Consider the following 12835-nt stretch of genomic DNA (forward strand, 5'->3'; position numbering starts at 1 on the left):
TGAGCCTTGGGGTCGAAACTTGGAGTAAAAGCCTCCACAAAGTCGGTTTCACCCGAAAGGCAAGAGTCCTTCTCGGACTCCAGGGCCAGACGCCAGGGTTCGCGGCGTCTGGCCCCAGACGCCAGGGACCCTGGCGTCTGGCCCCTGGACTCCGCAAAACTTCCTTTTGCGCTTTCCAAAAACCTTGTGGGCTTTCCGTTTGGCCCAAATAAAGTGTTCTCGTACCCAAACATTTCGGGAAACATCTGGAACCCCTTCCGGTGACCAAACACTATTATCCCATATATCAAACTTTATCTCCGGACCATTCCGGAGTTCCTCGTCATGTCCGTGATCTCATCCCGGACTCCGAACAACATTCGGTCACCAAGATACATAACTCATATAGTATTATATCATCAACGAACGTTAAGCGCGCGGACCCTACGGATTCGAGAACTATGTAGACATGACCGAGACACCTCTCTGGTCAATAACCAATAGCGGGACCTGGATGCCCATATTGGCTCCTACATATTCTACGAAGATCTTTATCAGTCAGAACGCATAACAACACACGTTGTTCCCTTTGTCATCGGTATGTTACTTGCCCGAGATTCGATCGCCGGTATCTCAATACCAATTCAATCTCATTACCGGCAAGTCTCTTTACTCGTTTTGTAATACATCATCCCACAACTAACTCATTAGTTGCAATGCTTGCAAGGCTTATAGTGATGTGCATTACCGAGTGGGCCCAGAGATACCTCTCCGACAATCGGAGTGACAAATCCTAATCTCGAAACACGCCAACCCAACAAGTACCTTCAGAGACACCTGTAGAGCACCTTTATAATCACCCAGTTACGTTGTGACGTTTGGTGGCACACAAAGTGTTCCTCCGGTAAACGGGAGTTGCATAATCTCATAGTCATAGGAACATGTATAAGTCATGAAGAAAGCAATAGCAGCAAACTAAATGATCAAGTGCTAAGCTAATGGAATGGGTCAAGTCAATCACATCATTCTCCTAATGATGTGATCCCGTTAATCAAATGACAACTCATGTCTATGGTTAGGAAACTTAACCATCTTTGATCAACGAGCTAGTCAAGTAGAGGCATACTAGTGACACTCTGTTTGTCTATGTATTCACACAAGTGTTATGTTTCCGGTTAATACAATTCTAGCATGAATAATAAAAATTTATCATGATATAAGGAAATAAATAATAACTTGATTATTGCCTCTAGGGCATATTTCCTTCAGCTATTGCTTTCTTCATGACTTATACATGTTCCTATGACTATGAGATTATGCAACTCCCGTTTACCGGAGGAACATTTTGTTTGCTACCAAACGTCACAACGTAACTGGGTGATTATAAAGGTGCTCTACAGGTGTCTCCGAAGGTACTTGTTGGGTTGGCGTATTTCTAGATTAGGATTTGTCACTCCAATTGTTGGAGAGGTATCTCTCGGCCCACTCGGTAATGCACATCTGAAAGTGCAACTATCCCTAGGTGGTTTTGGTAATTCATAACAACATATAGCTCATTGAGCTAATGCGATTCCAAGATAATTATTTCAGGAAAGCTCAATGATTGGCATGGCATGGATGTGAAAGTGGAACCCTCAAAATGCTAAGGACAAAGGATTGGCTCAAGCTCAAAAGCTCAAGACTCTTCATTTTATATTTTAGTGATCCAAGATCACATTGAGTCCTTAGGAAAAGCCAATACTATCAAGGAGGGATGAGGTGTTGCTTAATGAGCCTCTTGCTTCATGTGCTTAGTGATATGCTCCAAAACCCTCAACTACTTTCCCATATCCACATATGACCTAAACCCTAAGCTAAACTCGGTCCTACCGATTCTTCCTATCCGGCGCCACCGAGTTTCACTTGTCATTAGCCACTGCCAAACCCTAGCAATTCGGTCCTACCGATAGGGATCTCGGTCTCACCGAGATGGGGTTACAAACTCTCTGTTTCCCTTTCGTAACTTTTCGGTCTCACCGAAAGAGCGAATCGGTCCCACCGAGATTGCAATGTAAATTCAGTGTTTCCCCTTTGTAACTTTCGGTCTCACCGAAAGAGCAAATCGGTCCCATCGAGTTTGCCTGACCAACTCTCTGGTTAGCTAATTACCAAATTCGGTCTCACCGAGTTTGTGTAATCGGTCTCACCGAGATTACGTTATGCCCAAACCCTAACCATATCGGTTCCACCGAATTGCATGTCAGTCCCACCGAAAATCTCTAACAGTCACTAGGTTTACATTTTCGGTCCGACCGAGTTTGTTGATTCGGTCCCACCGAGATTGGAAAACTGTGTGTAACGGTTGGATTTTGTGTGGAGGCTATATATACCCCTCCACCTCCTCTTTATTCGAGTGAGAGCCAGTGGAGAGAGCCATCCGAACACACACACCATTCCAACTCATATGTTCTGAGAGAGAACCACCTACTCATGTGTTGAGACCAAGACATTCCATTCCTACCATGAATCTTGATCTCTAGCCTCTCCAAGTTGCTTTCCACTCAAATCCTCTTCCTACCAAATCCAATCCTATGAGAGAGAGTTGAGTGTTGGGGAGACTATCATTTGAAGCACAAGAGCAAGGAGTTCATTACCTACACACCATTTGTTATTTCTTGGAGAGTGGTGTCTCCTAGATTGGCTAGGTGTCACTTGGGAGCCTCCGACAAGATTGTGGAGTTGAACCAAGAAGTTTGTAAGGGCAAGGAGATCGCCTACTTCGTGAAGATCTACCGCTAGTGAGGCAAGTCTTGTGTGGGCGATGGCCATGGTGGGATAGACAAGGTTGCTTCTTCGTGGACCCTTTGTGGGTGGTTGCTTCTTCATGGACCCTTTGTGGGTGGTTGCTTCTTCGTGGACCCTTCGTGGGTGGAGCCCTGTGTGGACTCGCGCAACCATTACCCTTGGGTGGAGCCCTGTGTGGACTCGCGCAACCGTTACCCTTCGTGGGTTGAAGTCTCCATGAAAGTGGATGTAGGATAGCACCACCTATCCGAACCACGGGAAAAACATCCGTGTCTCCAATTGCGTTTGAATTCTCCAAACCCTTCCCTTTACATTCTTGCAAGTTGCATGTTTTACTTTCCGCTGCCTATATACTCTTTGCATGCTTGCTTGAATTATGTGATGATTGCTTGACTTGTCCTAAATTAGCTAAAATCTGCCAAGAACTAAAATTGGGAAAAGGTTAAGTTTTTATTTGGTCAAGTAGTCTAATCACCCCCCTCTAGACATACTTTCGATCCTACAAGTGGTATCAGAGCTTTGGTCTCCATTTGCTTTGATCTCCATAGCTTTTGGTGGTCATAGCCTTGGTTTCATAACCTAGGAGAGTATGGCGTCTAGCGAGGGAAATTATCACTGTAGATGTCCTTACTTTGATGGTACTAATTTTGCTAGTTGGAAGCATAAAATGAAAATGCATATTCTTGGACATAACCCCGCCGTTTGGGCTATTGTGTGTGTTGGTTTGCAAGGTGACTTCTTTGATGGGAGAGAACCAAACCGTGAAGCTACCGCAGATGAGTTAAAGATATTGCAATACAATGCTCAAGCTTGTGATATTCTCTTCAACGGATTGTGCCCCGAAGAATTCAACAAAATCAGCCGTCTTGAGAATGCAAAGGAAATTTGGGACACTTTGATTGATATGCACGAAGGTACCGACTCCGTCAAGGAACCCAAGTTGGATGTGCTCCAAAGCCAACTTGACAAATTCAAGATGAAGGATGGTGAAGGTGTCGCTGAAATGTACTCTAGGCTTGCTCTCATCACAAATGAGATTGCCGGCTTAGGAAGTGAAGAGATGACCGATAGATTCATCATCAAGAAGATTCTAAGAGCCTTGGATGGCAAATATGATACCATGTGCACATTGATCCAAATGATGCCCAATTACAAAGATCTCAAGCCAACGGAGGTGATTGGAAGAATTGTTGCTCATGAGATGTCACTTAAGGATAAAGAGGAACTTCACAACAAATCAAGTGGTGCCTATAAAGCCTCATGTGAAGCCCCTACATCGTCGAGTGAGAAACTAGACTTCAATGAAGAATTGAGCTTAACGGTGAAGAACTTCAACAAGTTCTACAAGAGTAGAAGCAAAGATAGAAGCTTCAAGTCAAGGTCCTACAATGACAAAAGGTCTTCTAGTCGAGAGCGAAACTGCTACAACTGTGGAAGACCCGGACACTTCTCCAATGAGTGTACGGCTCCCTACAAGAGAAGAGAAGATTCTCCAAAAAGAAGAAGCAAAGAATCATCACCAAGAGAGAGAAGGAGTAGAGATGATCGTTATGAACGAAGATACTCACGGAGAAGCAAGGATTCGGAAAGGAAGGAAAAATCATCAAGAAGCTACACAAGACGAAGACATCAAGATCATGTTGGTGAATGGGTATTCGGCTCCGACTCCGACAGCCACTCCGAGAGAAGTTATCACTCCGACTCCGAAGATACTCAAGATGAAGGTGTTGCCGGTCTAGCACTTGTGTCAACCAACTCCTACGACATATTTGACTCACCAAATGAAGGAATTGGAAGATGCTTCATGGCCAAAGGTCCTAAGGTAACACACCCCGAGTATGTTGATTTCAATAGTGATTAAGATGACTTGTTAGGAGATGATTTGCTTGTTGACAACTCTAGTGATGAATACTATGATGAAACGTCAATTAAACATGCTAATCAAGATAAAACAAATGACAATGATAAGGAGAAGATTGAGGCTCTAACTAAAGAACTAAACACTCTTAAGTTAGCTCATGAAACCATCTTCGAAGATCATCGAGAACTTTTAAGAGCTCATGAAAAATTACGCTTTGAAAAGCTCAATCTTGAGCAAGAGCATGAGTTCTTAAAAGCAATAAATGATGATCTCCATAAGAAAAGTTCTTCTTACATTGCCAAGCGTTTACTCTTATCTACTTACATGCCTCAAGTCAAGTCTAGTAACAAGAACAAGAAAGATTCTTCCTCTAGTAGTAACAATGATCATGCTAAATCCAATATTGTTGCTTCTAGTAGTTCTCTTGATTTCACTAATGATTCTCTTAGCCAAGTTACACTTGAGCAAGAAAATAGTTTATTGAAGGGAATTATAGAGAAAGGAGTGTACAAAAGCCTTGCCGGGAGTAAGCAATTCGAGGAAATTGTGCGCAAGCAAGGAATGCACCGGAAGAATCAAGGTGTTGGTTTTGAACGAAAGTTCAATGCCAATGGAGTTGAGTGGGAAGAAGATCAATACCCCAAGACAAAGTTTATTCCTCAACAAGAGAAGTATGATGCTTCTTTCAAGGGGACACAAGCTCAAGATGATCTTCCACCACAAGACTATAAGCAAAAAGGCAAGGACAAGCTTCAAGAGGAAATTGATGCATTTGAAGAAGCTCCAAAGACCTTATTCAAGTGGATTCCCAAGACTACTTCAAGTTCCACTTCATCAAGTACGACTACAACTCCAAGGATTCCCATCAAGATGATGTGGATCCAAAAGAAGAAGAACTAGAGAGTTCTTGAGGGTGACTCCGCCAACATACTTCACTCTTATCATTTTGGCAAGAACAAGTGCAATCAATTTCCACATCTTGCACTAGTTCAAGGAGTCACAAACCCTCTTGTTGGTAAGACAAGGGACAAGGTAACCTAAAAGTTTTCATGGACATCATCTTTTGTGTGCATCACTCTATGTCTATGGATATCCTTGTTTGTTCCTTGTGGGACTAACCCATGTAGGTATTGAAAGTGCAATTCACTCAAATGGATAGCTCCAAGTGATCAACATCAACATTGAGCATCCACATCTTCGACATCTACATGAAGTCATCATCGACAAAACCCAAGGTTAGTTCATCCCTCTTAGGGAGGATATCACATCTAGGGGGAGCTTTACTCTAAGACTTGAGCTAAAGCAACTCTAAAGATGTGAACACAACAATGCTTTATGTAAAAGTGGTAACCCCACTTGAGCTTAAACGATGAGTATGACCTATGATCAAGTGTTCTCACTTGACTCCTAAGTCAATATACTCATATATAGATGACCTAGTCATCGAAAATTGCTTGATAGATGCTAGAATTGGTTGTGCATGCCTTGCCACATATTTCATTTGCCATCTTATTGTGTGAGCATGCTGGTTGCATATTTTACTCATTCGAGGACATCCACTTGTTGTTTTGATTGTTCGGTTTTATTTCTTTATGCCAAGTGGATGGACAAGAATGCCTAAGAACCTCCTCTAGCTATCTATGCTTTTCTCGTCTCAAATTCTATTCATGCTGCATCACAAAATTTGATCAAGTCAGATTCGAACCACTCTGTGTGAGGAGCGCTCGGAGTCCCCGATTCGTCATAGACTTAAACTTCCAAAACCTCTTTATGATTCTCGGTCTGACCGATACTCTACTTTCGGTCCTACCGAGATCATTAAGTTGATCTAGGTTTTCGATCTCGGTGCAACCGATTTGAACATTTCGGTCACACCGAGTTTCAGTAACTGCACGCAGTGATGAATCTCGGTGCCACCGAGTTGTTCCACTCGGTCACACCGACAGGGTCGGGCTATATATAGTCACGGGCAAAATTTGGAAATTTCTCCGAACCCCTTCGCCCGTGCGATAGCCTGCTCTGCCCTCGTGGTCTCTGGATCGTCTTCTCGCCGCCAGCCGCCTCCAGTAGCTGGTCTTCGTCGCTGTCAACGGGAATTCTACCCCCGCCGTTGCCGTCGTAGCGAGTCTCCGCCGAACTAGGGTATGGAATCGATCACATTGCTATTCCCCGTCCAATTCCTAGCACATTGTGTTCTTCATGTTTCTTGCCACGATTGAAATACTTCTATCCAGTCAAAATGCTTATAGATTAGGTTTGATTCAAAAAATTTAGGGTTAGGTTTCCGCCGAAACCATCTCGGACCCACCGAGTTGAAAAACTCGGTCCCACCGATTTGGCTTATGCCATTGCACAAGTGAGACTCGGTCTGACCGAGAATTACTTATCGGTGTGACCGATTTTGGAACTCAGTGAAACCCTAGCAGTCTCGGTGCCACCGAACTGTGACTCGGTCCAACCGAGTTCACTAGTTTAGGTTCCAAAACTACTTCGGTATCACCGAGTTTAAAAATCAGTAGATCCGAGATGATTTCAGTGGGAAACTAAAACTAAGTTTTTGGATCATTCTTTTGCAAAAATCTCTGGATTTTGTGATGCTCATCCACTCTATCTCATCTATAATCTGTTCACAGGGTCAGCAGTTAGTTTGCAACATGTCTGATCAAAGTGATAGCCAAAACATGTCAGAGCAGCAGGTGCACATGAGTGAGGGCACTAGTCCCTCCAGCTCTTCTGATGAAGGCAGCAGGAGCACTCCTAGCAATTTGCCAAAGGCTGCCACGAGACAGAGGAAGAAGAGGACTTCAGATTCCGAAGATGAGGACTATGTGGCAGAGGAAGAGGCCACTTCCAAGAGAGTTGAGCCAGCTCAAGGCACAAAGCCAGGGCTGAAAATCAAAAGGCCAGCAGGCAGGCAGCTAATGTCAAAGGCCAGAATGTCAACTGAGAAGCCCATAGAGCCAGTTGCAGCTGAGGGCAAGAAAAGAAAGGAAAGGGTGAAGAAGACTGTGGCTAGAGTGCTTGGCAAAGCTTCCATCATGGAAGAGGAGGAAGAAGAAGAGGTAGCTGCACCAGCACCCAAGGCACCCAAGCTGATGGGTGATGCCATAAGGTCAGGGGCTACTGCATCTAAGCCCAAAGCTGCCTCCAAGCCAAAACCCAAGAGGAACACAAGAAGCATTCCTAAGAACAAGGCCCCAGTGCCTGAGACTGTTGCTGAAGAAGAGGATGAAGAGCAAATTCTGAGAAAGCTAAAGCCCAAGATCCCAAACCACAACGATGCTCATCCTGTGGCTGTGGACATGAAGCTCAGGAGAGATTCAGGGCTGAGGAAGTGGAGAGAAGCAGACCCATATGCTTCAAGGAGAAGGACAGCAGTTGACTACAGGTTTCACACCAAGGAGCAGCAGGATTTCTATGAGACTGTTTTGCTAGATAAGAAGCCAATTGTCTGTGACATGAGATGGGTCGACTGGACCTACATGAGGGAGAAGGAGGAACACTACCCAGGAGTATATGATAGCTTTAATGCTTGTGGAGTTGCTGACTTTGTTGGGCAGAAGCTCACAAAGTGGAACGAGGAACTGATCATGCAATTCTACTCCACGGCACACTTTTATCCAGATGGGAGGATCACATGGATGTCTGAGGGTACGAGGTACCAATCCACTGTTGAGGAATGGGCAAAGTTGATTAATGCCCCAGAGGAGCATGATGATGACTTGGATATATATTCCAAGAAGAAGATGGACCATAACTCCATGTCCAATATGTATAAGGAAATTCCCAATGAGGCACTTGACACGTTCAAATTTGGCTCAGTGCACTACCTTCTGTCAGGACTGCCAACGATCAATTGGATACTAAGGCACACCTTACTGCCCAAGTCTGGAGATCACAAGATGATCAGAGGCCATGCTATCAACTTGCTACATGTGTTTGATGTGCCTCAGAAGTTCAAGGTGATGAGCCTCATAGTGGAAACAATCAAGAGGACTGCAGCAGATCAGAAGAGGAGTTGCGGATATGCCCCTCAAATTCAGGAGCTCATCAACTCCAAGATGGGCACGAGCATATATTTATTGGACAAGGAACATTTGCCCATCCGTCCAGATTTTGAGGATAATCAAGTTGTCATGACTGAGAACGAGCCATCATCTGCCCAAGCATACGCAAAGAAGGAGAAGGTGAGGAAGGAGAAAGCTGCCAAGATGCCTACTCAAGAGGAGGCATCTGAGTATTTCTTGAAGACTAAACAAGAGCAGCTTGGTTACTTGATTGCATCCAGCCTGAGGATTGAGCAAAGTCTGGCCACCCTCACTCAGAATCAGCAGAGCCTAGAGAGAATCATGGAACAGAAGTTTTATGACTTGGATGTCAAAGTAACGGAAGTTCAGTCTGCAGTGGAGCAGCTCCAAGATGATATGCAGGAGAGGAGAGGCAGGACTACCACTCATGCCTTTGTGAGAGTGCCCAGAGGTCCAAGGTCGTCTGCCGTGCCAGTTGCTGACACAAGAGCCACCATCTTAGCACCAGCCACAGCCTCAGTTCCACCAGCTCCAGCATCTACCTCAGCTCCAACTCCAGCGTCTACTTCAGCATCTACCGAAGCCTTCGTCCTTGGAGTAATCCGGACTCCACCACCACCAGAAGATCAAGCCTGAGCGTCGATCTAGTGCTATGCATTTTCTAGGAACTTTTTGGTAACTTGTTGCCAAAGGGGGAGAAGATGTATAGATCATAGGCTTCGAGAGAGAGAGTGTTGCTTTTTTCTCTCTTGCTTTATTTGGTGGTTTTTCGAACTTGTTTGCTTTTGAGTGCTTGAGATACTATGCTTGTGAGACATTGATGATCATGTGTTTGATCATAAGCTACACTTAATGCTTGCTTAATGCTATTATCTTATCTATCTTATGTGATCATTCACTATTCTTGGTGATGAGTGCATGTATTTCATTCTTATCATTTTAAGCGCTCCACCAAGATGTATGTGACATGGAAGAGTAACCCATGACTCTAACTCCTTGTGCATTTGCAGTCCAAAGCAAATTTTAAATATGCACAAATTTAGGGGGAGCTCTTACTTATCACATACTTCTCAAAGCGATGATATATTTCATGCTTATTATCATTTGTCGAAGCTTTGATCTATATGTTGTCATCAATTACCAAAAAGGGGGAGATTGAAAGTGCAACTATCCCTAGGTGGTTTTGGTAATTCATAACAACATATAGCTCATTGAGCTAATGCTATTCCAAGATAATTATTTCAGGAAAGCTCAATGATTGGCATGGCATGGATGTGAAAGTGGAACCCTCAAAATGCTAAGGACAAAGGATTGGCTCAAGCTCAAAAGCTCAAGACTCTTCATTTTATATTTTAGTGATCCAAGATCACATTGAGTCCTTAGGAAAAGCCAATACTATCAAGGAGGGATGAGGTGTTTCTTAATGAGCCTCTTGCTTCATGTGCTTAGTGATATGCTCCAAAACCCTCAACTACTTTCCCATATCCACATATGACCTAAACCCTAAGCTAAACTCGGTCCTACCGATTCTTCCTATCCGGCGCCACCGAGTTTCACTTGTCATTAGCCACTGCCAAACCCTAGCAATTCGGTCCTACCGATAGGAATCTCGGTCTCACCGAGATGGGGTTGCAAACTCTCTATTTCCCTTTCGTAACTTTTCGGTCTCACCGAAAGAGCGAATCGGTCCCACCGAGATTGCAATGTAAATTCAGTGTTTCCCCTTTGTAACTTTCGGTCTCAGTGAAAGAGCAAATCGGTCCCACCGAGTTTGCCTGACCAACTCTCTGGTTAGCTAATTACCAAATTCGGTCTCACCGAGTTTGTGTAATCGGTCTCACCGAGATTACGTTATGCCCAAACCCTAACCATATCGGTTCCACCGAATTGCATGTCAGTCCCACCGAAAATCTCTAACGGTCACTAGGTTTACATTTTCGGTCCGACCGAGTTTGTTGATTCGGTCCCACCGAGATTGGAAAACTGTGTGTAACGGTTGGATTTTGTGTGGAGGCTATATATACCCCTCCACCTCCTCTTCATTCAAGTGAGAGCCAGTGGAGAGAGCCATCAGAACACACACACCATTCCAACTCATATGTTCTGAGAGAGAACCACCTACTCATGTGTTGAGACCAAGACATTCCATTCCTACCATGAATCTTGATCTCTAGCCTCTCCAAGTTGCTTTCCACTCAAATCCTCTTTCTACCAAATCCAATCCTATGAGAGAGAGTTGAGTGTTGGGGAGACTATCATTTGAAGCACAAGAGCAAGGAGTTCATTACCTACACACCATTTGTTACTTCTTGGAGAGTGGTGTCTCCTAGATTGGCTAGGTGTCACTTGGGAGCCTCCGACAAGATTGTGGAGTTGAACCAAGAAGTTTCTAAGGGCAAGGAGATCGCCTACTTCGTGAAGATCTACCGCTAGTGAGGCAAGTCCTGTGTGGGCGATGGCCATGGTGGGATAGACAAGGTTGCTTCTTCGTGGACCCTTTGTGTGTGGTTGCTTCTTCGTGGACCCTTTGTGGGTGGTTGCTTCTTCATGGACCCTTCGTGGGTGGAGCCCTGTGTGGACTCGCGCAACCATTACCCTTGGGTGGAGCCCTGTGTGGACTCGCGCAACCGTTACCCTTCGTGGGTTGAAGTCTCCATCAACGTGGATGTAGGATAGCACCACCTATCCGAACCAGGGGAAAAACATCCGTGTCTCCAATTGCATTTGAATTCTCCAAACCCTTCCCTTTACATTCTTGCAAGTTGCATGTTTTACTTTCCGCTGCCTATATACTCTTTGCATGCTTGCTTGAATTATGTGATGATTGCTTGACTTGTCCTAAATTAGCTAAAATCTGCCAAGAACTAAAATTGGGAAAAGGTTAAGTTTTTATTTGGTCAAGTAGTCTAATCACCCCCCCTCTAGACATACTTTCGATCCTACAACATCACTTAAGCCTTGCAAGCATTGCAACTAAATGAGTTAGTTGCGGGATGATGTATTACGGACGAGTAAAGAGACTTGCCGGTAACGAGATTGAACTAGGTATTGAGATACCGACGATCGAATCTCGGGCAAGTAACATACCGATGACAAAGGGAACAATATGTTGTTATGCGATCTGACCGATAAAGATCTTCGTAGAATATGTGGGAGCCAATATGAGCATCCAGGTTCCGCTATTGGTTATTGACCGGAGACGTGTCTCGGTCATGTCTACATAGTTCTCGAACCCGTAGGGTCCGCACGCTTAAAGTTTCGATGACAGTTATACTATGAGTTTATGAGTTTTGATGTACCAAAGGTTGTTCGGAGCCCGGATGTGATCACGGACACGACGTGGAGTCTCGAAATGGTTGAGACATGAAGATTGATATACTGGAAGCCTATATTTGGATATCGGAAATGTTCAGGGTGAAATCGGGATTTTACCTGTGACGCCCCCGATTCAATCGTACACTAATCATGCACGCAAACGTGTACGATCAAGATCAGGGACTCACGGGAAGATATCACAACACAACTCTAAAACATAAATAAGTCATACAAGCATCATAATACAAGCCAGGGGCCTCGAGGGCTCGAATACAAGTGCTCGATCATAGACGAGTCAGCGGAAGCAACAATATCTGAGTACAGACATAAGTTAAACAAGTTTGCCTTAAGAAGGCTAGCACAAACTGGGATACAGATCGAAAGAGGCGCAGGCCTCCTGCCTGGGATCCTCCTAAACTACTCCAGGTCATCGTCAGCGGCCTGCACGTAGTAGTAGGCACCTCCAGTGTAGTAGGAATCATCGTCGACGGTGGCGTCTGGCTCCAGGGCTCCAGCATCTGGTTGCGACAACCAGGTAGAAGGAAAAGGGGAAAATAGGGAGAAAAGCAACCGTGAGTACTCATCCAAAGTACTCGCAAGCAAGGAGCTACACTACATATGCATGGGTATATGTGTAAAGGGCCATATCGGTGGACTGAACTGCAGAATGCCAGAATAAGAGGGGGATAGCTAATCCTGTCGAAGACTACGCTTCTGGCAGCCTCCGTCTTGCAGCATGTAGAAGAGAGTAGATTGAAGTCCCCATCCCAAGTAGCATCTCCAAGTAGCATCTCCAGTAGCATCGCATAGCATAATCCTACCCGGCGATCCTCTCCTCGTCGCCCTGTGGAAAAGCGATCACCGGGTT

This window comes from Triticum aestivum, chromosome 2A (genome assembly GCF_018294505.1).
Source record: "Triticum aestivum cultivar Chinese Spring chromosome 2A, IWGSC CS RefSeq v2.1, whole genome shotgun sequence".
Lineage (NCBI taxonomy): Eukaryota > Viridiplantae > Streptophyta > Magnoliopsida > Poales > Poaceae > Triticum > Triticum aestivum.